Below are 11,467 nucleotides of genomic sequence, written 5' to 3'. Positions count from 1 at the left end.
TAGAACATTAGGCAAGAGATTAGACAATTAGACGTGGTATAAGAACACTAATTAGGAGATCAGACAATTAAATAAGAGATCAGATTATCATTTGGGAGATTAGACATAAGAATGATAGACGAGAGATTAGACGACAAGAGATTAGAAGGCTAGATGAGAGTTAAAGCACTAGATGTGAGATTAGAACATGAGGCAAGATATCAGAAGATCAGATGAGAGATCAGACAATTGAATAAGTGATTAGATGATTATGCCAGAGTTTAGATATAAGAATGTTGGAGTAGAAATTAGACGAGTAGATTAAATATAATCGAATAAATAAATAAATCTGATATTCTTATTTTAAATGATTAGACGAGATAACATGATAAAATAGAAGATAGATACATTAGATAAGATATCAGATGATTGAATAAGAGATTAGATGATTAGTTCAGAGATTAGAACATTAAATGAGATTAGAACATTCGATTAATTATTATATATCGAGACGAGATTTAAATTAATAGTAAACAAGAAATAATGGGATGAGAATGAGATGATGAGATGAGACAGAGATGGTGAGACGATGAGACAATGAGATGATGAGATGGTAAAATTATGAAATGAGATGAGATGGTGAGATGAGACAGAGATGGTGAGACGATAAGACAATGAGATGATGAGATGGTGAAATGGTGACATTATTAAACGAGATGAGGTGGTGAGATGAGACAGAGATGGTGAATCAATGAGATGATGAGATGGTGAAATGATGAAATGAGATAATAAGATGAGACAGATGGTGAGACGAGGAGACAATGAGATGATGTAAAATTATAAAATGAGAATAAGATTTTAGATAAGATGGTGAGATAATTAGATGGTTAGACAATGAGATGGTTGTAATGTTGAGATGATTAGATGATAAGACGATGAGATAAGAAGGTGAGATGAATTGTAACAGAGCAAAGAATGGACGTCTCTCACTCGCACTCTCAGTGCATTTGAACGGCTTGCCCTCACTGCTCTTGATCATCACCATCATTATCCTTTATAGATACTGCTGTAGATCCAGCATTTGCTCACTAGAGCAGAAGAACTTCCTTCACCATGCGACTCTAAAATCCTGATCCCATAAGCTCTTTACTCACACACCACAAAAATGGATTCCGCTATCCATTTTAATATCTTTAACCACGGCCATCTTTTACTGACAATTATTCCATAATTAAAGGTCTGACAGCGTTCATTTATTCCCTCAGAGCTCTGGCTTCGGACCGAGCCGTGGCTCAATCAGAGCAGTCAGTGCTAATTAAGGGTCAGAGGGAACGGAGGGGTTAGCAGGAGTACGTTCCACACGCTCGGATCGGGACGAGGCCGAATCGCCCGCTGGCTTTATGCACCGATGAACCCGCACGTGTTTTATTACACGTCATTTTACTAATTTGCACTGCCTCTAACGGCTTCACCTCCTCTTCAGAGCTTCATCAAATTTAAAGACCAAATGTGTGTCACTTGTCCATCCAATCAAAAACCTGTTCCAGCCCATGTACCCCCATACCACAGCTAGAGGGAGCTCCAAACTGGATCAAAATACTGCTTACATTACAGCAGATACAAACAGCTGGATCTTCACCAACCGGCTTCTCTTCAGACAAAAAAAATAATAATCACCACCACCATCATTACCACTATCACCACCACACCTTATCATCATAGTCACCATCAGCATCACCACTACCATCATCACACTCACCACCAACATCATATTTATCATCTCAATAACCATCACCACATCAACATCATCTCCACCATCACCCTCACCACCAATATCATATTTATCATCTCCATCACCTCACAGTCTTCATTACCATTACCACCATCAGCAGCACCACCACCCTCACCATCATCTCCACCATCACCCTCACCACCAACATCATATTTATCATATCCATCACCTCACAGTCATCATCACCACCACCACCACCATCACCCTCACCACCACCATCATATTTATCATCCTAATCACCTCACAGTCTTCATCACCACCACCCTCACCATCATCTCCACCATCACCCTCACCACCAACATCATGTTTATCATCACCATCACCTCATCATCATCACCATCACCACCATCAACATAATTCACCATCACCATCATATTTGTCGTCATCATCATCATCATCATCATCATCATCATCAACATCATCATCAGTGAAACACAGATTTCCCTCTACTGAGTGACCACTTGTTGTATTAACACCTGTTTAGTTGTTTTTTTTTCTTTCCACCACTTTTTTCACCACAGAAAAAATATTCCAGAATATTTTAAAAAGGTATATTTGTTTATTTGTTTGTTTGTTTATTTATTTGTTTATTTGTTTATGTAAGATTAAAGTTTTGTACGCAGGCAGCGAGGCGACGCAGCAGAGCAGCTGGAAGACTAGCCGTTCACGGTGACAGATGGCAGCATCCACACCTACGTCTGAGAGAACTGTTTACGGTCCAGTCTCATTAGTCGTCCTTCTTCTACATTTTTCCAGGTAAACTCATCAACTGCTAGCATGCGCGATTGTTAGCATTTGCTGTTTGCTAGTTTATTGTGAGTTGATCATGTTCCCCAGAACCTTTTTGCAAGTTTTTTTTTTATCCAGAAAAAAAACCCCTATCAAAATCTTGCATTAAAATACAGAAGTGGGCGTGGCAGGATGCTGACATCCTGTTATGGAAATGAGAAGGCGGGGAAAAAGTGGCAGATTATATTCTTACACCAAGCCATAAAGACAAGGAGGTCACTAAGGCTAGCTAGAGCGACGTAACCATAGCAACACTGACTAGCAATCCAAGTAGTGACCTGAGGCAATAAATATAAAATCACCCGTACGTCCCCTGAAACGGCTAATGGGCCGCGTCCCAAATCGCCAAACTCGAGCTCCGAGGTTCCACTGTATATTTAATATTTTATATTGCACTGTTTTTTTATATTATATAATTTTATTAAATTTTTTGAACAATTTACAATTTATTAATAAAACATTAAAATTGCATTTTAACTGAAGAGATTTTTTATTTATTTATTTCTACTATTTATTTTTATTTATCACTTCATACGAAGGTCCTGTAATAACTCTTCATTTAATCGCTGTTTAATCAAATGCTTATGCAGTTTTCATTATTATTATTATTATTTCATGTATGAATGTGCCGTTATTTCCTCGATCTGTCCTGAATGTAATTGTCCTCATGAGCAGTGAAGTCGGTTTCCACGCAGCAGTCTGAGCTTCAGCCAAGCAAGTGAGCAGTTTCACAGAGTCTCCTGTAAGATTTATTGGAAGTGGAGGAGTGGAGCTGAGCGTGTTAACACCGGAGACGCTTCCTGATGGTGTAATGCAGCCCCAGTCTATAGATTTACTCCTCCGACAGACGCTTTTCTCCACAACGATTTACAAGTCAAGTGGAATCCGGTCCAAGTTCACAGCCGAGCCGAACGCAGAACCGAGAGCAGAACCAGGAGCAAAACCGAACGCAGAACAGAGAGCAGAACCAGGAGCAAAACCGAACTCAGAACAGAGAACCAAGCACGAAGACCCAATCAAACCCTGCGCAGAACCAAACTCAACACGGAACCATATGCAGAACCACGACCAGAACCGAGAGCAGAACCAGGAGCAAAACCGAATGCAGAGCCAAGACCAGAGCCAAGAGCAGAACCATCCACCGAGACCCAGTCAAACCCAGCGCAGGACCAAACCCAGCGCAGGACCAAACTCAGCGCAGAACTAAACTCAACACCAGAACTACTTTTAGCACCAGAACTATGTGCAGAACCAAGACCAGAACTGAGATCAGAACCAAACCCTGCACAAAACTAAAGCTAAGAGCATAAATAAATAAATAAACAAACACTACGAAGGAGAAGGAAAAGAAGAAAAGTCCAAACACTCCACAGAGAAAGAAAAGAAAAATCCCAATCAGTTTAAAGTGTATCTTTATGTATTTGAGTTTTTTTTCCTCCCGTATCCATGACGACAATATCGTACGTGTCGCACGTTGTAAGAAAGTGTGGAGGTGATCGTCAGCTCAGGCAGGTTTGATGTTCTTGCTGATTCGTGTCAGGTTCCGTCCTGCGGGAGACGAGTGAAGGTCGAAGACGTCCTCCCGGATTTCTGTCCAAATGTCACCCTCTGATACGGGATTCAGCGTGTAAACAGTCCAACGCGTTACACCGAGGAATTCTCGAACCTGATTGGTCAGAGAGGGCGTGGATTAATCCTCTATCACAACAGCTCTGAGCAGCACTGGGTCATTCATTATTACTGCTCTGATACGAATTCTGGCCAAATGTTTTTGGACACCCGACATTTCCAGCCATATGTGGTTCTTCTCCAAAGTTGGAGACACAATTGTACAGGAGGCTATTGGCATGAAAACTTCCCAAACCTGTTCCAGCATGAAGATGCCCCTGTGCACAAAGCCAGCTCCGTGGAGATCTGCTTTCCATGGGTTGGAAAATCTCCTGCTATAGAGCTCCAACCTGATTGAACACCTTTGGGCCACACACACACACACACACACACACACACACACACACACACACACACACACACACTAGTTTCTTTTGGAGATGCAGAAGGAAGATGTGGTGCAGTTTGGAAGTGTAGCGTGGATCTCTGAGGGATTCAGGAGTCAAATCATGCCAATCTCCCACACATTACCTGCGATGTCATCAGCCGCCGCTTGGCCAGACTCCGCCCACTGACTGTTTCCTCACCTACTCCTGAGCCTCTATACGGAGTCCAGAGATCAGAGTCAGGACACACACACACACACACACACACACACACACACACACACACACACACACACACACACACACAGAACAGTGCACAGCTTCAAGACCAGACATTCCACAAAGATGCTCAGAGTATTTATTACTGTTTTAAAATAAAACTATTCTGTATTTTAGACTTCAACAGTTTCATCCATTATTTATTATTTATTCATTTATGTTTGTTTGTTGGTTATTTATTAAAAAAAATATATATCTGTTAATTTATTTTAAGCCACGGAGGTGTTGTTTATTTATTTATTTATTGTTTTTCTATTTATTTCCTTTTATTCTATTTATTATTATTTCTTTCTTTTTCTTTTGCTTATTTCAACCTATATAATGACCAACGTTGATAAGTTTAAATGGTGTCTCATTTGAGCTCCTCAACATGCATGCTAACTAGCTAGAGTAGCTAAAGCATCTAACAAAACAAACAAACAAACAAACAAACAAACAAACAAACAAACAAACAAACAAACAAACAAACAAACGGTCTCATGGTGAAGCTCTGCTTCTGTAAATCCACATATCTACAGTATTAGAACCACTTACAGCACTGTGTGTGTGTGTGTGTGTGTGTGTGTGTGTGTGTGTGTGTGTGTGTGTGTGTGTGTGTGTGTGTGTGTACTGAGTTTGCTGATCTCCTTCGCCCGATCCCCGCCCCTTTACACGGCCATTTTCATCCATCACTTTCTCTTGTTGCCCTTTAATCACGATCTGCTTATTTACAGCTCATTTAGGGGAAAATGGAGGAAAGCTGTGCAGTAGGTGAGGATTCGCTCTCGGTCTCCGAGTTCTCGTCGACGCAGATGGACGCCGGCGGCCGAAGAGGACAGACGGCACGGAGAGACAAATAGAGAGTGATGAGGTCATTAACGGAATTATTCATAAATCTGACTAGCGTGTTTACCTCTGACCGTGCGGCCGATCAAACACACTGCATCGTTTTCAAAACAGTTAGCATTAGCGTGGATTTATAAATAAAGCCATCAGGTGGGAGATTTTATCAGCGCATGTCTTATCGGTCTCGCAGCGGCGCCTCCACCTCTCTCACGCTAATCGCTGCAACACCAGCAGAAGAAACTGTGGTGTTTTTGCTAACAACTCTGCCCTGAGGATCCCCATAAACCAGTTGTATTGAAAAGAAATCTGTGTGTGTGTGAGATGTTCCACAGCTTTGGTTGCCATGGGAACCGATCCTTCGAGGAGGCAGAACCTCTTTACTTACTTACTTACTTTTTACTTCCACTGTGTTCACATCCTAAAACTAACCCACACACTAACCCAAGAAAGTCCAGAACCACCACCACCACCAATAACGTCTGCACCAATACCAGAACCAACACCATCAGCCCCAACACCCCCAACAACACCACCACTAACGTTTGCACCAAATACCAGAACCAACACCACCACCAACAACACAACTACTTACGTCTGCATCAAATACCAGAACCAACACCCCCAACAACAACACAACCACCACTACTATTTGCACCAATACCAAAACCAACACCACCAAAAACAACCCAACCCCAGTACCATCTGCACCAATACCAGAACCAACACCACCAACAACACCAGAACCAACTTCTGCACCAATAACAGAACCAACACCACCAGCCCCAACACCCCCAACAATAACACCACCACCATTATTTGTTTTTTTTAGCTTTTTTTTTTGGAGTTGTATTTTGCTTTCAACTGTAATAAATAGTTTCTGGAGACTTCTGATGTCTGGTGAGGTCAAATGAAGAGTGTTGGAGTTGTGTTGAAAAACACCAGGGTTTGAGTTTTTGTGTTGCTGTGTTCTGGTGTTTGAAGATTTGCTGCATGATGGAATATATTGATGTTTAGTGGAGTTTTTGGTGTCTAATGGAGCATTGTGTTGTTTGATAAGTATTTGATGAGTATTTTGAAGCTTGGTGAAGTATCATGCTATTTGTTGGAGTACTTTGGTGTTTGATGAAGTATGTTGCTGTTAAATGGAGGATTGTGTTGTTTAATATACTGTATTAGTACTTTGGTATGTGATGTTTTGATATTTAATGGAGTGTTTTAGTGTTTGATGGATGTTTTGGAATTTAATGCAGTATTCGTGGTGCCTGGTAGAGTATTTTTTATCTTTGATGGAGTATTTGGGCTTTTGATAAAGTATTTTGGTGCTTGGTGAAATATTTTGGTAATTTTCTGGGTACTTTGGTGTTTGATAAAGTATTTATGTCTTTGATGGAGTATCTTGGTGTTTAATGGAGTATTGTGTTATCTGCTATACGGTGTTAGTGCTTGGATTTGTTGGTGCAGTATTTTGGTGTTTGATGGCATATATTAGTATTTAATCAGGTATTTTACTCTTTGATGGAGTATCATGGTGTTTTATGGAGTATTTTTTATTTGAGTAAATATTTTGGCTTATTTTTTGAAGTGTGCTGGTATATGATGAAGTATTTTGATGTTTGATGGAGAATTGTGTTGTTTGATATACTATGTTGGTGTTTGATAAAGTATTTTTTATTTTTTTTATTTTAGTATTTAGCTTTTGTTTGGAATTGTAATTATTTCTTTCAAATACAATAAGATTTGCTGTTTGGTGGTGATGTTTGGTATCTGCTGAGGTTAGAGGAAGAATCTTGGTGTTAATTAAAAACACTGATGTTTGAGGGTTTTTTGGAGTATTTTGGTTTTTGGTGAAGAATTTTGGTGTCTGGTGTTTGGAGACACCTTACTGTCTACTCTCACACACGATAAACGAACAACCTTTAGAAAGGTCAAATTTGCTTAATTTAAAGGGCTCTTAAAGCCTCTTTATGTGCTTTCCTTTTTTGAAACCTGAGAACCCTTAATGATCTTCTGAACCCTCGAAAAACCCTTGAAGATCCTTTTTTCCCCTGCTAACAGTGCATGTATTAACCGTGCGAAAGTGTGAAAGATTTGCTTCTATAGCTCATTATTTTCACCAAGATCTTTAACATTTAGCTTCTTGTACCTTGGCACATTCAGCAGAAAAGGTTCTTTGAGGGTTCATTAAGGTTCTCAACCTTCTAAAACAGGGATTACTTTGACCACTTCAGGTAAGAACGTGTCAGACAAAAAAACATTTACTGAACTACGGCCTGAAAGATAAAACTCTTTAGCGAAAGAACTTCTAAAATGAAAAGCTTTGAGGTGCACTGATCCACAAGAGTGGTCACCTGACCTCCTAATGAAGATGCATCTTCCTGTCAAGTTGCTGCAAATCATGCTGAATAAAGTCTTTACATAGTAGGCTGGAGACCAAACACAAGATGGCCTCTTGAGAAGGCTCCTCAATGTGTTCCTCAAGAAACCTGAGACTTTCTGAGCATGAATTCAGAAATGAATCATATACGCTTTGAGGGTTTCTGATGTTCGCTGTTCGATCCACATCACAGAATGCTAATTAGTTCAGGCTTCTGAGCTGTTCATAAACAAAAGCTCAACTGTAGATGAGAAAGAAACCCTGGACTGATGCAACATCAGCACCACCACCACCACCAACAACAACAACAACAACAACAGGTCAAAAACCGCTAAAACGCTCTGTACTGTAAACATTCACATCATCATCCATCCTTTGGGGAAGTTTGAGTCTAGACAACAGAGCCAGCGATGTGCAGCCATGTCGCAGCAGTGTGACACACATCAGCACGGCATGGCGTGCACAACTGGAACATCTGCACGCCTCAAAATGCACGAGTCTGAAATTATTTAAATGAAACATATCGTATCAAGGCACAAATCATTTGCACGTAACCACAAACGCGCGAGCGACATATAAGAGACACACTGTTCACACACACACACACACACACACACACACACACACACCATCAACGTGCATTTTCTCTGCAACGCTCTATCCACGCGTACGTGAGAGGCGCGCGCCAGGTGCAAACGAGTTCAAGTGAGAAAAAAAAAACAAGCAAACAAACAATGAAAAAAAAAAAACCTTCTCTTATTCTGGGCATGCATTACTGCAGAAAATGTTAGGTGGGGAAAAAAAACAGCAATAAATGTCGCGCGTGTGCGTGGATCTGGTCTGCGTGGATCTGGTCTGCGTGGATCTGGTCTGCGTAACTGAAGCGTGTTTGCGACGCAAATGCGCAGATTTTTTCCGCTTTCTTTCTTTTTTTCTTTCTTACTCGGATAATTACAAATGTCCAAAACCAAACACAATGCAATAATCAGACACGTCCACGCGCTCGCGTGATCCGATCGGTCTGATCTGCGCTAAGCCTTCATCATCCTCATCTTCCTCCAAGGAAGAGGGGAAAAAAATGTCTGAATTATAGAAATGTGCAGACTGGAGGTGAAGTGATCCGCGCGCACTTACCTGGATGCTGATGATGAAGATGATTATCTTCTCGAGAACCAAAATCCTTCCATCAGAGAGAAGAAAAAGAGAGCGAGTTCATGACCAACATCCTCCATCCTCAATGTTCTGTTTCTATCTGTCTCTCTCTCCTTCTCTCTCCTTCTCTCTCTCTCTCTCTCTCTCTCTCTCTCTCTGCTCCAACCCCCCCCCCCTCTCTCTCTCTCTCTCTCTCTGCTCCAACCCCTCCTCTCTCTCTCTCTCTCTCTCTCTCTCTCTCTCTCTCTCTCTCTCTCTCTGCTCCAACCCCTCCTCTCTCTCTCTCTCTCTCTCTCTCTCTCTCTCTCTCTCTCTCCTCCCCTTTCTCCTATTTTTTTTTTACTTTGCGCCTGCTTTCCTCCACAGTGGCAGATCATATGGAAGCAGATGAGGATGATGATGAGGATGATGATGAAGAGGATGATCACCAGTTTTACTCTTCTGTGTAATTCACATATGCATGCCCTGGAGAACAGATGCAGCGTGCCAAAGCTTACGGAACCGTATGCTCTCTAAAACATCAGCCTGAAGACATATGGAGCACCAACACGCCACACCTGATGATGATTAACTTCAGAAAACGCACACACTCACACGGTGTGGTGAAACCGAAGTGTTTTATTCCTCCTACACCACTATGGTGTTTGAATTCCAGAGTTATAATGGTACTAGTTTATTTAAGGAAAGACGTGGTTTACTTTTTATCAGGTTATAGTTACATTTCATGCCGTGGAATGTCCTTCAAGCTAAAAACTAATGAAAGAACCTCAAAGGAACTATCTTCTCTATAAACAAGGACAGATACTCTGATTAAACTCTTACAACAATAAAGAAAAAAGAAAGAAAGAAAGAAAGAAAGAAAGCCGATTGGTCATACAGGCATGCGGGGCCTATGGAACTTATGGAACCTATGGAACTCTAAGAAGGCCAGAATGTCACCGTTTTCCAGAATTCTGGAGCGTGGAATGTATGGTCATGACCAACTCTCCATTCCAGCTACGAGTCCATGGATGACAGAGGGCTGGGATTTTCTAGATGAAAAAAATCGTGATCAGAAATGTAAAAAAATAAATAAATGGCACCCCTGTCACAAACTTTCTTCTTTTTTTCAGACCTCACAATTCAAATCTAGATGTTTACACCTGGTTTCTGAGGTGCACCAGAAGAAACTAAACACTAGCAAATACCATCCAATCAGAAGAAGGATCACAACAACCACCAATCATGTTACCTTTGTAATTCAGAAAGCTAAAGAGCTGCATCAGGTGCCGTTGTAGGGTACCAGGATACATACTCTACCATATACAACATTCTGTCTATTACAAATGGTCTACAGATGAAGCTCCTATAGGTAGAACTCCAAAAAACCCTTTTGCAGAAGATGGTAGCCAGCAGAATTTTGTCTTCAGAAGCTCCTCAAGAGTCTTTTATCGTTAAAGCTACTGATAAGTTTAGATAAATTTAGGCAACATAGCTGAATAATCTTCCTACTTGAGAAGAACTTCCTCAAGCAGAACATTATAGATAGAACCTATAAGGAACTATCTTCTCTATAAACATGGACAGGTAAACTGGCTAATCTCTTATAACAAACAAAGAAATCCAATGGTTCCTTTGTATATTTAATGGTTCTTTGCTTTCTATCTGACACTCAAAATGGGGAAAGACTCTGTAGAACCCTTTAGGAAGAGAAAAATCCCAACACCATCCAAAGAACCTTCAAGATTTCAAAGCTATTAAACTTTAAATAAAGTCTTCAAGGGTACTTCAAAAAACTCTTTAGATCATTGTGGGTTCTTCAGACCAGTTCTTGGCTTCCTAAATGAATTCTAACTGGAACCCTAAATGGAAAAAGTTCTCTGTAGTAATTTAGATGTTCTAACTTTCAATTACACTCAACTAGAAAACAAAACAGAACCCTTTGAGCAGGTGGGGACCTTTTTATTATCCAAAGAATTTCTTTCTCACAGAACATAGTTGTTTGGATTTATTTGGATTTTGAGGTTCTAACACCTTTACCTTTTGGATAAACTCCATCATCAAAATCTTCAAGGGTTTCCTAAAGTATCCAAAATAGTTGGGACACTGTGTAAAATATATAAATCATATAAATCCATATTATATTTACAATAAATATATACATCTGTCTGTATACATCTGGGAATGGAGGACACCAGCATCTGGTTGTTTTGGGAAAGGGAATGTCGTCCCATTTGTGTCTAATACAGGATTCTAGTTGCTCAACCATTTTGGGTTTTCTTTGTTGTGTTTTTTATTTAATGA

At 40.4% G+C, this 11,467-nt stretch overlaps 1 protein-coding gene across 1 annotated transcript in view; it reads right to left on the bottom strand.

Annotated features, from left to right (window-relative positions):
* lrrc4ba (leucine rich repeat containing 4Ba) overlaps nt 1-9,372 on the bottom strand; it is a 41,339-nt gene extending 31,967 nt beyond the window's left edge. The window contains exon 1 of the mRNA XM_083566904.1: nt 9,167-9,372. The gene's annotated coding sequence lies outside the window, so the exon portion shown is untranslated. The remainder of the gene's footprint in view (nt 1-9,166) is intronic.
* Between the last annotated feature and the right edge of the window lie 2,095 nt (nt 9,373-11,467).

This window comes from Silurus aristotelis (assembly GCF_946808225.1).
Source record: "Silurus aristotelis genome assembly, chromosome: 17".
In the NCBI taxonomy this organism is placed as follows: Eukaryota; Metazoa; Chordata; class Actinopteri; order Siluriformes; family Siluridae; genus Silurus; species Silurus aristotelis.
The sequence above is the reverse complement of the archived record's forward strand: the minus strand, read 5'-3'. Positions and strand labels throughout refer to the sequence as shown.